The following is a 13,283-nucleotide window of genomic DNA, read 5'->3' on the forward strand; positions in this document are numbered from 1 at the left end:
AGCAAAGAAGGGGGACAACCCCCTACCCCACTCACTATTCTGGCTTGGGTCCATGCTTAAATCCTGTCCACCCCTCCCAGCACTGGGAAAACATCATACCTCTGCATTTGCAAGCTTTTAGAATTTAATAATATTGTTTTTACAATGATTTTTTTTTTTAAAGTCACCCTTGATTTGGATCCTAGCGCTTTATGTAATGAAGAAACCAAGCTAATATCCCTGCTTTGGATTAAGTTCAAAGTCTTAATGTCAGTGAAACAAGCACGTAAAGCTGACCTATTCAAAATTAAATCAGAGTCAAAGAGTGGTATATAGGCATCAACATTGCTACACGTGAGACTTTTATCTTCTGGATTTGGCGATTCCAAGGGACCCTTCTTCATGTTTGAGTTCACAAACGGGATAGCCATTGAATTCAGTGCGGACAAGATGGAAAATGACTGACCAGCTGACGATGCTACCATTGTACCCTATGTACTCCTCCATTTGATTAGCTTGATGTTACACATAAAAGGCCCACCACTGGAGGGTCTAATTGAAGATTTTGCGTCAACCTTTCTGACCTTTATGAGAGGTCTGCCTCCTCTCTGAATCACAGTTTTCTATGTCCCCTCTTTGTGATACTACAATTGGATCTTTTCTTCCCTCTTCGTTTTTTAATTCACCCTTAAACTTTGACTGGGGGGCATGGCTCACCCACATTTGTATCCTGCTTGGGGTGAGATTTAAACATAGGGAACACTTCCTGTTCCGTATACAAGCTTTTCTCAGCATAACCCCTAACTGCATGAATAGCCGTATCAGTATCAAAGATGTATCTTATAGAACGAGTTGGACTTTCAACAATAAGAGCTTCTTTAGGGATGGCTGTGCATTGCAGTTTTCCTGCTTGGGAACCAAAATCAATTTGTGTACGTGCCTCTTTATGGTCACTGTTTATGATTGCCGCTGAGATCACCTCCGTCGAGGCCATTTGGCCGGAACCATATCCCTTGTATTTTTTTCCATTGGTCAGTTCCTTCAATATTGCTGTTACTGTGTCAAGAATAGAGAATGCCTCTCACAACCCTAATTGAAGTGAAGATTACTGCTCCTGGAGACTCATCAGTGTTTGCACTGGCTTCTATTTGAGAGCTAACCTCTGGACAGTTCACAAATGAGTTTTTCAATCATGGGTTTGGCTAGGTCCCCACTGTGATATAGCAAGTGGAGTGCTGCAGGTAGCCCAGGCCCTAGTCAAAAGGGTAATACTAGGAAGTAACAACGGGCAATATTGGAAGTTCACTGCTTAACTGAAGTTGCGGGGAACACATCTTTATCTTTCTGCGAGTGCAACATGCTGGGAAGACTAAACATTTACCTGATGGTAGCTGTTGCTCCTCTGATGTTGGGGAAATAAACACTGTCAGGAGTAGACTAGCACCTGACAACACCTAGGCAACCTCTGGCTGGGATTGACATTACTTGAGAAAAGAATTACACCTGATAGAGGTTTCTTAATCTCATGGGTTAACAGAGATGCAGTTCTACACATTGGACCCCGACCACATAGAACAGTGATGATCACCGCTGGTACAAGTTTGTAGAGTTCTAATTTTCATATCTCTTGCTCCAATAACAAGCGCATAACAGAACTGAGCACCAAAAGTACAATAATGATGAGACAACACTGATCGGCAAGAGGGTAGCCTAACCAAATCTGTTGCAGCGCTTCATCTGAATTGGATTTAAGAGTATCGAACTAAGGGCTAGACTTGTGGGATCCAAACTAGGGGCCCTTGCCAAAAGAGTGAAAAACACAGAACAAGCTGCAAGAGCTGTAGCAGCATACACTGAAATGTGAAAGTAACATAAGGGGGGCCAAGAGGAGGCGCTTAAGAAAATGTGTGTAATCAAAATGTATGCAAAGTTGGAGAGACTCCACAGTAAGAAAAGGGGAGTAAAGACACTAAGTCTGGTGTGTCTCATACAAGTCCCAGTAAGGCCATACAACTGATACTCAGAAAACTTGAGGGGGGACATGGAGAGGAGGAACTACTGATATTCAACTGCACATACAGAATTCTATAAGAGAGCAAAAAACAAAGGTTGCTTGTGGCCAGCCCAGTAACAAAAACACATATATATCCTGAATGACTGAAATACTATCTACCATTGATAAAGTTCTCTGGGAATATTTTCAAGAAAGAGGGTCTGCCAGTGGGGTGGTTATGGCAACAATAGGCCTTCCCCTGAACTCAAGAATGTAACACAAGAGGAAGCAATACTGACTCAGCCAGGAAAAAAGCGCTCCAACCTCTTTGGCTGACACGTACAAAGAAGAAGTATGCAGACATATAGATGATAAATTCTGGAAGGCAGACCTGCTGAGAACATATTTTAAGGGATTGGATTATCTGCCCATGTGATGCATCTACTGGGATAAGGAAAAATATAGAGGTAGTACCCGTCGAAAAGACAAACTGAATTTTTAACACTTTTGTTTTGTTCCCCTTTCATCATTTTCTATCTTCTGCCTAAATTGCAAATATGACAGAGATACTTGGAAATATGAATCTTGCAAATCTTTGCCACACATCCAATCTACCTGTTGGAGCTGATGGTAAAAGTAGAGAAGTTATAGTGACCAGAAGTTTTATTTTTGTCCATCAGCTTGTGTCAAGGTTCAAGATAGTCCTGCATTCTTATCTGGACATGTCTTTCGATGCCTTAAAGTAACTTAATTAAAAATCTTTGTTCTTGTGAGACCTGCATACTCACTTGATTGCCTGCGTCTGTGGTAATACATTTAATTTATTGGACCTTGTGGGTAGTCTGTTCTGAGCTCCAGAGCTTAGTTGCTCCCTACTGCAGATAATACCCATTCGTCATTTATTTTTTGCTACTCGTCCTATTAATTTGTATCTTTCCACCCTACAAGAGTTAGTAATAATGAAGAGGGAGTTGCAAAGTCATTTATGTGACATAAAAGAGAGATTTCTGCTGAGGTTAATGGTTGTTGGCTTCCTCGTCCCCTTGAAGATCTCCTCTGGTGGAACCAAGGCTTCTCATGTTGTTAGAGCTGAGAAGATTGCAGCCTTTAAGAATCCTGAATGCACTGGTGATGTAAGTGCTTTTCAAGATGCCAGTAAAGTGTAACGCCCTGAACGTCTCAGGATCGTTTAACAGACACGATAATGAGAACGCAACCACTTGTGAAGGTTTAGTTATTTTAATGAAGGCAAAAATAATACAAGGAATAAACAAAGGTTATAGTCACTGGAATCCTCCAGGCTAAGTACGTTACCAGCCCACAGCACGGATGGTCCTAACCGTCCTCTGCATATATGCCGATCCCGGCGTATGCCAACAGAGGGCAGAAATGAAATGGCCGACAATGCCAATCGGTAGGCTGTGAGGGGCACGAAGAGTGTTGGGGAGAATCGAGGAGTCAGGGAAACACCCAGCCGGGGTCTCTACCTGAAGGGAGCAGCCGCTCAACCTCTTCCTCAGACTGCACCGGGACGCGGAGTCACCTCCTGGTGATGCGTCACCGATACCCCAATCACAAGCAAAGAAGACTGAACCGAGAGCAGCCGCTCGATCGATCCCGTGGACTTCCGAGTCTGTAACGCGGCAAACACCTCCTGGTGTGCGTTACAGCTGGCAGTCCCTGTATCTCTGGTCGGGCAGGGAGTTACGACTCCAACCAGCAAAAGCGCCACAGCGCTTTGACTCAGCCGAGTCAAAAAGCGAAGCACAATGGTTATCCGGTAGAGCTTCCGGGTCCTTCACAGGTGACGATGGGGCAAGACACGGCCCAGGGAGTAACGACTCGACCTACCTCCGTTCTTGCCTTACTGGAGCACCACTCCGGAACACTGCTCTTCACTAAGCAGGTACGTCGGTGTAAACACAATATCCGACAGCGTTGTACCTCCCGGTTCCTCCCTTTATAGGGCGTGTTTTCCTTGAGTTATGTAACAGCTCTCCTGTTTACATAAGGGCGTGTTTTCCTTGAGTTATGTAACAGCTCTCCTGTTTACATAAGGGCGTGTTTTCCTTGAGTTATGTAACAGCTCTCCTGTTTACATAAGGGCGTGTTTTCCTTGAGTTATGTAACAGCTCTCCTGTTTACATAACCTCTCAACCGCTAAGCATCCTGGGAGATGTAGTCCGTTTTCGCTGGTTACCGTTTTCCTTCCCTCGCATGACAGGAATTCTTGACATAAAGCGGCCTCAAGTACACTTTTTCCACCTTGGCCTGTACATCTCGGCCAAGGAAGGAGCATTATTTGTTTGCTGCCGTTATAAAACCTAATGACCATGAAGCTCACCCCTCTCAGATATTGTGGCAATAACTACAGAATGAATGGTAAGTTACATATGCTGAGTCACTAGTGACCTGAATGAATACCAGTAGTTCATCATTGACACCTTTCACAAAGTCTTGGCAACCGTCAATGGCGAGGTCTTCCAAGGGCTTCTGTAATCTTTCACAAATGGTACAGTCGCAGTTTTTAAGGAAGGCAGAGAAGGGAGATGAATTCATGGTAGGAGCAGACTTGCCACATTTCATCCTACCAACTGCATCTGTTTTTTAGCTCTACTTAACCAGCGATCCAGAAGGTAATATTGAAGCAACACGGTATTTTCTCACCAATGAGACAATATCTAAATCAGGTGTCAGATTTGACCTAAAGGAAACAGTGTTTGTTCTGCAGCTTTGTGTTTCTTAAAGAGGTGAGGGGAAGAAGGATGACATCATCATAGCAGAGCCCAACAAAAAGTTTAACTTCTGGATCAATCAGTATCCCCAAACAAGTCCTCAGTAATTTTCAAAACATTTCATGATAGAGCTCTTACAAAAACTTTGAGGAACATCAGGGGTCTTGCATGAAACACTTCAAATATCACTTGTCACGCTGGGATGGGGGATGTTGAATTGGAAACTTAATATCATGGATTCTCTTGCCACTACCTTGTGAATGGTTGTTTACACTATCCGCATTTAATGTTCTGGGCAGAGACCTTGCACATGCAAAGTTAAGTATAACCTCCACAATGACTCAAAGTGGTGGCCCTTCTCATATTCCAGAGCCTCCACCTGGATTGGTAACTTAAGCTGAGGTAGACTAAGAGGAGACAACCTGTTCTTCGACATTTAATGTCCCGTTTTTAAGTGCTTTATCTTAGGTATTGACAATGACCATTCCTATGACTTTGGTTTCTTAAATCTGTTTTCCTTCTTCCCTCCAGCAAGGGTCAATAATCATCTCAGAGAGTGTTGAGGTGGAGTAAGCAGCTGTCTTAGCTCCTTGTTGACTGAAAACCATCATCTGCATGCTCTGAGGTTGCTTTGGAAAAGTCTGTACCTCATATGTGAATTCCCTTCCTGTCCTTCAATGTCCTGTTTGTCAATTTTTCAAATGCTGGTCACTCTTGAAAATGCTAGCTCTCAGAAAGGCAACAGATACAAAAAGCAATTTGAATCAGATGGTCTGTGCTACATTGATGGCACATCACAAATAGTAAAGTCTCAAGATCTGTAGTAAAAAATAAAGTATCCGCCAAAATGTACCTAATGGTAAAAGATCAAATCAAAAAATTTCAAATTATATAAAACAAAACTCTGAAACTCGACTGAAAGCTTGTCAACTGTGAAGAACAAGCATTGAAAATGCAATAGGTCTCGCCTTTGATTAAGTTAAAGCCATTTGCTTTGCTAATGGTATTGTATAGCAAAGCAAATGGCTTTAACTTAATCAAAGGCGAGACCTATTGTATTTTTAATGCTTGTTGTTTTTGAGGTTTTTATAGCGCAAACTAGACCCAAAGGTATCAGAGCACTTTACATGAGCACCAGTTGCGCTATAAACTGACACATTCATTTTTAACAAAAAGTCCTGTGCTGCTCGACTATCCTTTTTGTGCTGCGCTTTCTCACACAGAAGTGCTTTGAAGTAGCTGCTAATTGCTCTAGAAAAACTAAATCTAACACTGAACAATTGGCAGGACCACTCAAACTATGCGATTCTGCAGCCGTGGCTTTTTTATGTTTGCATAATTAGGGATTTGTCGTATTTGCCACATAATCCACTATCTGCTGCATAATCTGCAAAGTTTAACAAATAAAATGTTTCTAGCTCAAACGGATCAAAAGTCACTTGAAACGTGGGGATATGTGTTGGCGCGCTTTGGAAGACCATCCCCCAAGGTTAACTGGTCATCTTTCAGTTGCTTATTTAGGTGTTTGGTTTGTTAAACTGGTACTAATGAGGTGAAGTCTTTGCCCAGACAGTATTGCCATGTGGACAAATGACAAAATAATGAAGTAATAGAATCAAAAATGTGCCTTGTTATGCCACATAATTTATTCAACTCTGCCGCATAATTGTAGTAGCCCTGATTATTGAGGGCAAGATTCGTAGGTGCTAAAGGAAGCCAAATTATCATTGTTTTACTCCGACTGGTGGCGACTTCTTGGCCCCCAGTTCCCACGAGCCCTCTGTTGCCTTCAAGCTGTGTAGTAATAACACCTCATCAAGGTGCCACGAGTCTATCCTGGACAGGACTGACTGAGATCACAAGTAGAGAAAGCCTGACCCCGACGAATGAATGACCTGATATTTAATAGTGAGTAATGTGCAGCCATGCGGGTGCGCACTAAAAGAATACAACAAAGCGTTCGAGCTGCTTGCAACTCCATATCCCGAGTTTAATAAGCTGTCGCCACGCAAAGGAATTACAGAGTGAAAGCGCATTGTGCCTGCCTCCCTTTGGGACGGCCTATCCGGACTGGATCACGGCTTGTTTATATAACATGCCTCGTGAAGATAAGAAAGTGCTTCACGACAGGCGTAAACCAAGACATCCAGTCCAGAGGGGCCGTCCCAAAAAGCCAAAGGGAGGCAACCCAGAAAGCTAATTTCCAATGGCAGGCCACCATTTACAATAAACGGTGACGCCGGCCAATGGAAATGAGGGGCGGGGCTTCAAGCCCTTCACTGAAACTCCTCATTAGCAATAAATCTCGCAGAGCGATCTGCCCATGTGCGCAACAACGCTAGGCGAGACCTAAAAACAAGAGTGCCTAGTGTTTAAGGATCAAAGGTTTTAAGTGTGGAAAAATGCATTGTCGTTAATCAAGAGAAAAGAGACCCCTGTAATCGTCGTCAGTCTGGGACCTTGAATGCACATTGTTTTTGTTCTCTCTGTAAGCCTGTGATGTCTATGTGCCTACTTATATGCATTTAATCATTTGAAGTCTTAGGAAAGTTTCATCCACAGGTGGCCATGTATCAGTTTAATGTTTTATTTTGCTAACTTTGAAAACAAAAAGAACGTGCATCTTTATATAGGTCAATGTATAAAACAAAAAGAACGTGCATCTTTATATAGGTCAAAGTATAAAAAAGAGAGTGTTCTCTTTCAAAGTGTTCTGGGCTCCTGCACATACATGTAGCATATTTAGTGTTCATTGACATCAGTGATGATTCCACTATGAAAACCCACTAAACAATATATTTAGTTCTCTATACAAGTGTGCCACATTTAGAACAAGAACATTAAAGCTGGTCTTTAAATCCACCAAGGGGTCCAGCTAGCAGAAGGCCAAGCTAAAAAGAACATGCCAGAGGTCCAAATCAACAAGAGAAGTGAAAACAAATTGATACTAGAAACGGGATGAGGCTATCACAATGCAGTCAATAGGCAAAGAAAGACCTATTTGGTAACGCATCAGCAAGATCCCAACCAAACGGAGGATATTTTATACGTAGGAGCTATTTAACTTGGATGTACTTATAAAATGCAGTCCATTTCCAACCCACTAAGATGAGGCTGTTGTAGTAATCTTTGAATCAAAAATGCTACAACCCATACCTACATCTTTGACAAACCAAGACCATCACCTTTTCGACCCGTTTCCCATGAGAACATTATTACACCCTTGCAGCGATCTAGAATCACCACTTTAAACCCTAAAAATGAGGAGGCTTTAATACCGTCTCTGAATAATAATTATCTTGCTGGTGGAACAATGTCCTGCCTTGTTCATGAAGCAAATAATCTCTTGACCCATAATGTATATCACAAGACATGATAAATGCCTTATATCTGAAAGTAGTTGTCATCAGTTCCTTAAAACATACCATCAACATGCTCTCTGTGAAAAAAAACACAGCATCCAAAGATCCTAATTAGCTACAACCTCCCACAAACTCTTCAAAGAGATATGAGACATCTACAAGATTTAGTAGACCTGAACCACCTCCTTTACACGCATTGGTCAAGGTTTAGGTCTGCGTGAGATGCTGCCCTGAACATCAAAGAAGAGCTCCTCTTATTCCTGGATAACTATAATTAAATACCGCAAATGTGTTTTGACCTTTCAGCAGCATGCAGTGCCATGACAACATACTATTGGCAGTGACCTGTACCTTTTTCTGCAATCACAGCCAGCAACTAGGGATTAAATCAGTGGAAACCTCAACTGGTAGGGTGTCATGCAGAATGCACGCGGGATATGCACATCATGCTGGCTGTTCAATATCTCTGTGTGGTACAGTTATAAGAATAGGAAAAGGTGTCCTTGTAAAGTATATGATGACACATTAATCTACTTCTGTTTGGAAAATGAACTAGAGAAGTACAATAACATCACCATAAGCTCAGACTACGCATCTCACTAGATGACAGAGAGCCTGCTTTTTAGGTCTCGCCTGACCCAGCGCATGCGCTGGTCTGGTGAGACTTTTTGTGAGGGCTCATAAAATGCTACCCTGGCCAGCCTAGAGCTACAGGGCATGCGCGCTTAGGAGCAGAGGCTGGCAAACCTCGTCATGCTCATTAAGCGCCCGCGATCACTTTCCCGGCGCCCCTTTGATGTTCTCGTTCAAAGAACATCAAACTTCAAAGAACATGTTGTTGTGTTAATGCTTTGCTGAGCCCGTTTGACTTACAATGAGCTTTCTCTTTCCACAAACTCTATGTTTGTGTTCCTTTATTTTGAGATGCTTTTAGTATTACTGTTTTGTGACTTAAAGAACATTAAGGAAATGTTACTGTGAAACTGGACAACGTTCACAGTGTTTATTTCTGATCCCAGCGGCTGCTTCATGTCTCTTGCACCATTCAGGGAGTCCTTTCATTGGCGCTTTCATGAGGACATGATGAGGAAGCTGGAAACTTTTGGCACATTCTCTTTAAAAGCATAGCATGTTGGCACGGCACAGCATGTTGGCGACTGGTTAATCGATTAGACCTATGTAGCGCTTTAGATCTCACAGTGCTATGGTGGGTGCAGCAGTTACAACTCATGAAATATGGGGTGCAACTCACAAGGAGGGGGCAGGTTTGAGTGCACATTGGCTGCAATCGAACTCTTAAGATGATGGGCTGTGTGTATCCATTATCAGCACTCAGTCTTCGCTAAGAGATCTTGTTTGTTTTGTTGTTGTGTTAATGCTTTGCTGTGCCCGTTTGACTTACAACGTGCTTTCTCTTTCCACAAACTCGATGTTTGTGTTCCTTTATTTTGAGATGCTTTTAGTATTACTGTCACACACACAACCACAAACACACACACAACCACACACACAACCACCCACACCCACACACACAACCACACCCACACACACAACCACACCAACACACAACCACACACACACAATCACCACAACCACACACAACCACACACACAACCACACCCCACACACAACCACACACAACCACACACAACCATACCCACACCCAACCACACACAACCACACCCACAACCACACACACACAACCACATCCAACCACATCCAACCACACACACAACCACACACACACAACCACATACAACCACACACACACAACCACAACCACACACACACAACCACAACCACACACACAACCACACCCACACACAACCACACCCACACACAACCACACCCACAACCACACACACACAACCACACAAACCCACAGCCACAACCACACACACAACCACAACCACACACACAACCGCACACACAACCACACAGACAACCACACACACAACACACACAACCACACACAACCACACCCACACAACCACAACCACACACACAAGCACACACAAACCGCATACACACAACCACACACAACCACAACCACACACAACCACACACACACAACCACACACAACCACACACACACACAACCACAACCACAGAACCACACACACACAACCACAAACCACACACAACCACACCCAACCACACATCCACACCCACACCCACAACTACACCCGCACCCACAAACACAAACACACCCACAACCACACACACACAATCACACACCCAACCACACACCCACACAACCACAACCACACACACACAACCACAACCACACACACACACAACCACACACACACAACACAACCACACACACAAGAACACACACGAGCACACACACGCAACCACACACAACCGCACACACACAACCACACACACAACCACACACACACAATCACCACAACCACACACACAACCACACCCCACACAACCACACACAACCACACACACACAACCACACACAACCACACACAACCACACCCACAACCACACACACACAACCAACCACACACACAACCACACACACACAACCACATACAACCACACACACAACCCCACACACACAACCACAACCACACACACACAACCACAACCACACACACAACCACACACAACCACACCCACAACCACACACACACAACCACACAAACCCACAACCATACACACAACCACACACACACAGCCACAACCACACACACAACCACACACACAACCGCACACACAACCACACACACAACACACACGACACACAACCACACCCACAAGCACACAAGCACACACAAACCGCACACACACAACCACACACAACCACAACCACACACAACCACACACACACAACCACAACCACACAACCACACACACACAACCACAAACCACACACACAACCACACCCAACCACACATCCACACCCACAACTACACCCGCAAACACAAATACACCCACAACCACACACACACAATCACACACACAACCACACACAACCACAACCACACACACACACAACCACACACACACAACCACACACACCCAACACAACCACACACACAACCACACACACAAGAACACACACAAGCACACATACACAACCACACACAACCGCACACACACAACCACAACCACACAACCACACACACACACAACCACACACAACTACACACCCAACCACACACAACTACACACCCAACCACACACACACAACCACAACCACACAACCACACACACAACCACACACACAACCACACATCCACACACACACCCACAACTACACCCGCACCCACAAAGACACCCCCAACCACACACACAACCACACACATACAACCACACACACACAAACACACGCACACACACACACAACCACACACACACAACCAACCAACCACACAACCAGAAACACAACCACACACAACACACACACGCACATAACCGCACACACAACCACAGCCACACCCAACCACACACACAACCACACCCAACCACACATCCACACACACGGCCACAACCACACCAACAACCGCACCCACACACACAACCACACCTGCACCCACACACAACTACACACAACCACACACATAACCACACACACACACAACCACACACACACAACCGCACTCAACCACACATCCACACACACACCCACAATCACACCCACAACCGCACCCACACACAACCACACACACAAGCACACACACAAACACCCACACACACAAACACCCACACACCCACACACAACCATACACACAACCACACACACAACCACACACACACACAAAACCACACTCAACCACACATCCACACACACACCCACAATCACACCCGCACCCACAACCGCACCCACACACAACCACAATCACACACAAGCACACACACAAACACCCACACACACAAACACCCACACACCCACACACAACCACAACCATACACACAACCACACACACACAAACACAACCACATACACACAACCACACAACTACAAACACAACCACACACAACACACACACCCACACAACTTCACACACAACCACAGCCACACACAACCACAGCCACACCCAACCACACATCCACACACACGCCCACAACCACACCCACAACCGCACCCACACACAACCACACACACAACCACACCCGCACCCACACACAACCACACACAACCACAATCATACACATAACCACACACACAACCACACACACACACAACCACACTCAACCACACATCCACACACACACCCACAATCACACCCACACACAACCACAACCACACACACAAGCACACACACAAACACCCACACACCCACACACAACCACAACCACACACACAACCACACACACAAGACACACAACCACACACAAACAACCACACACACAACCACATATCCACACACACCCACAACCGCACCCACACCCACAACCACACACACACACAACCACACACACAACCACACACACACACAACCACACCAAGCATTGGCATAGCCAATAGGTCTCGCCTTTGGGACCTTATAAGTGTTTAGCCACGCAACAGTTGATGTGATTGCACCAAGGATATTGTGCTGCATAACTAAATACTTACAAGGTCCCAAAAGCGAGACCTATTGGCTATGCCAATGCTTGTTCTGAATGGAGCCAAGGTCGAGGACTTTGGTCAGAGTCGCTGTTTTTCAACTGGCTCACAAACACATTCATCCAGCAACCTCCCTAATGGTAAGAAATGTGGAAGTTTTGTTCAACAGTGTTCCATTTTTCTAATTCCCTAGACAACACCATAGCCAATGCCATCAACTTTGAGTTTTTTTGCTGCAAAGAAAATCCACCCGCTCCTTAAAACTGACCAATGGATAGGAGAAGAGTCCATACTTGTGATGTCACTCTTGGACTACTGCAACAATATTCACACCAGGTTTCTAAAGAAATCCACTGTCAGGTTACAAAACCAGGCAGATTGAGTAGGCCTGAAACTAGAAAAGCATGACTGTGTTTAACCAGCTGTGAAAGTTCTTCCCTGGCTGGTAGTGAATGCAAGAATAATGTTCAAAATGCTCTGACCCAAAGGTAAGGGTTGCTGGAGCAGAAAATGATACCTCAACACAAGGTAGCCAGGAGCTTGGGCTCCTCAATTACACGCTTGATCAACCAATCAGCTTTCAAGTAACAAACTCAGAAGGTAGTCCCTGTGAACCCAAGGACCTAGTCTGAAGAATGCCATGA

General features: G+C 44.6%; 1 protein-coding gene across 1 annotated transcript in view; it reads right to left on the minus strand.

Annotated features, from left to right (window-relative positions):
- The window catches only part of LOC146818002 (uncharacterized), a 138,113-nt gene that overhangs the window by 17,202 nt on the left and 107,628 nt on the right, over positions 1–13,283 (minus strand). The window lies entirely within an intron of this gene.

The sequence above is a fragment of the Triturus cristatus genome, chromosome 6 (genome assembly GCF_964204655.1).
Source record: "Triturus cristatus chromosome 6, aTriCri1.1, whole genome shotgun sequence".
NCBI lineage: Eukaryota > Metazoa > Chordata > Amphibia > Caudata > Salamandridae > Triturus > Triturus cristatus.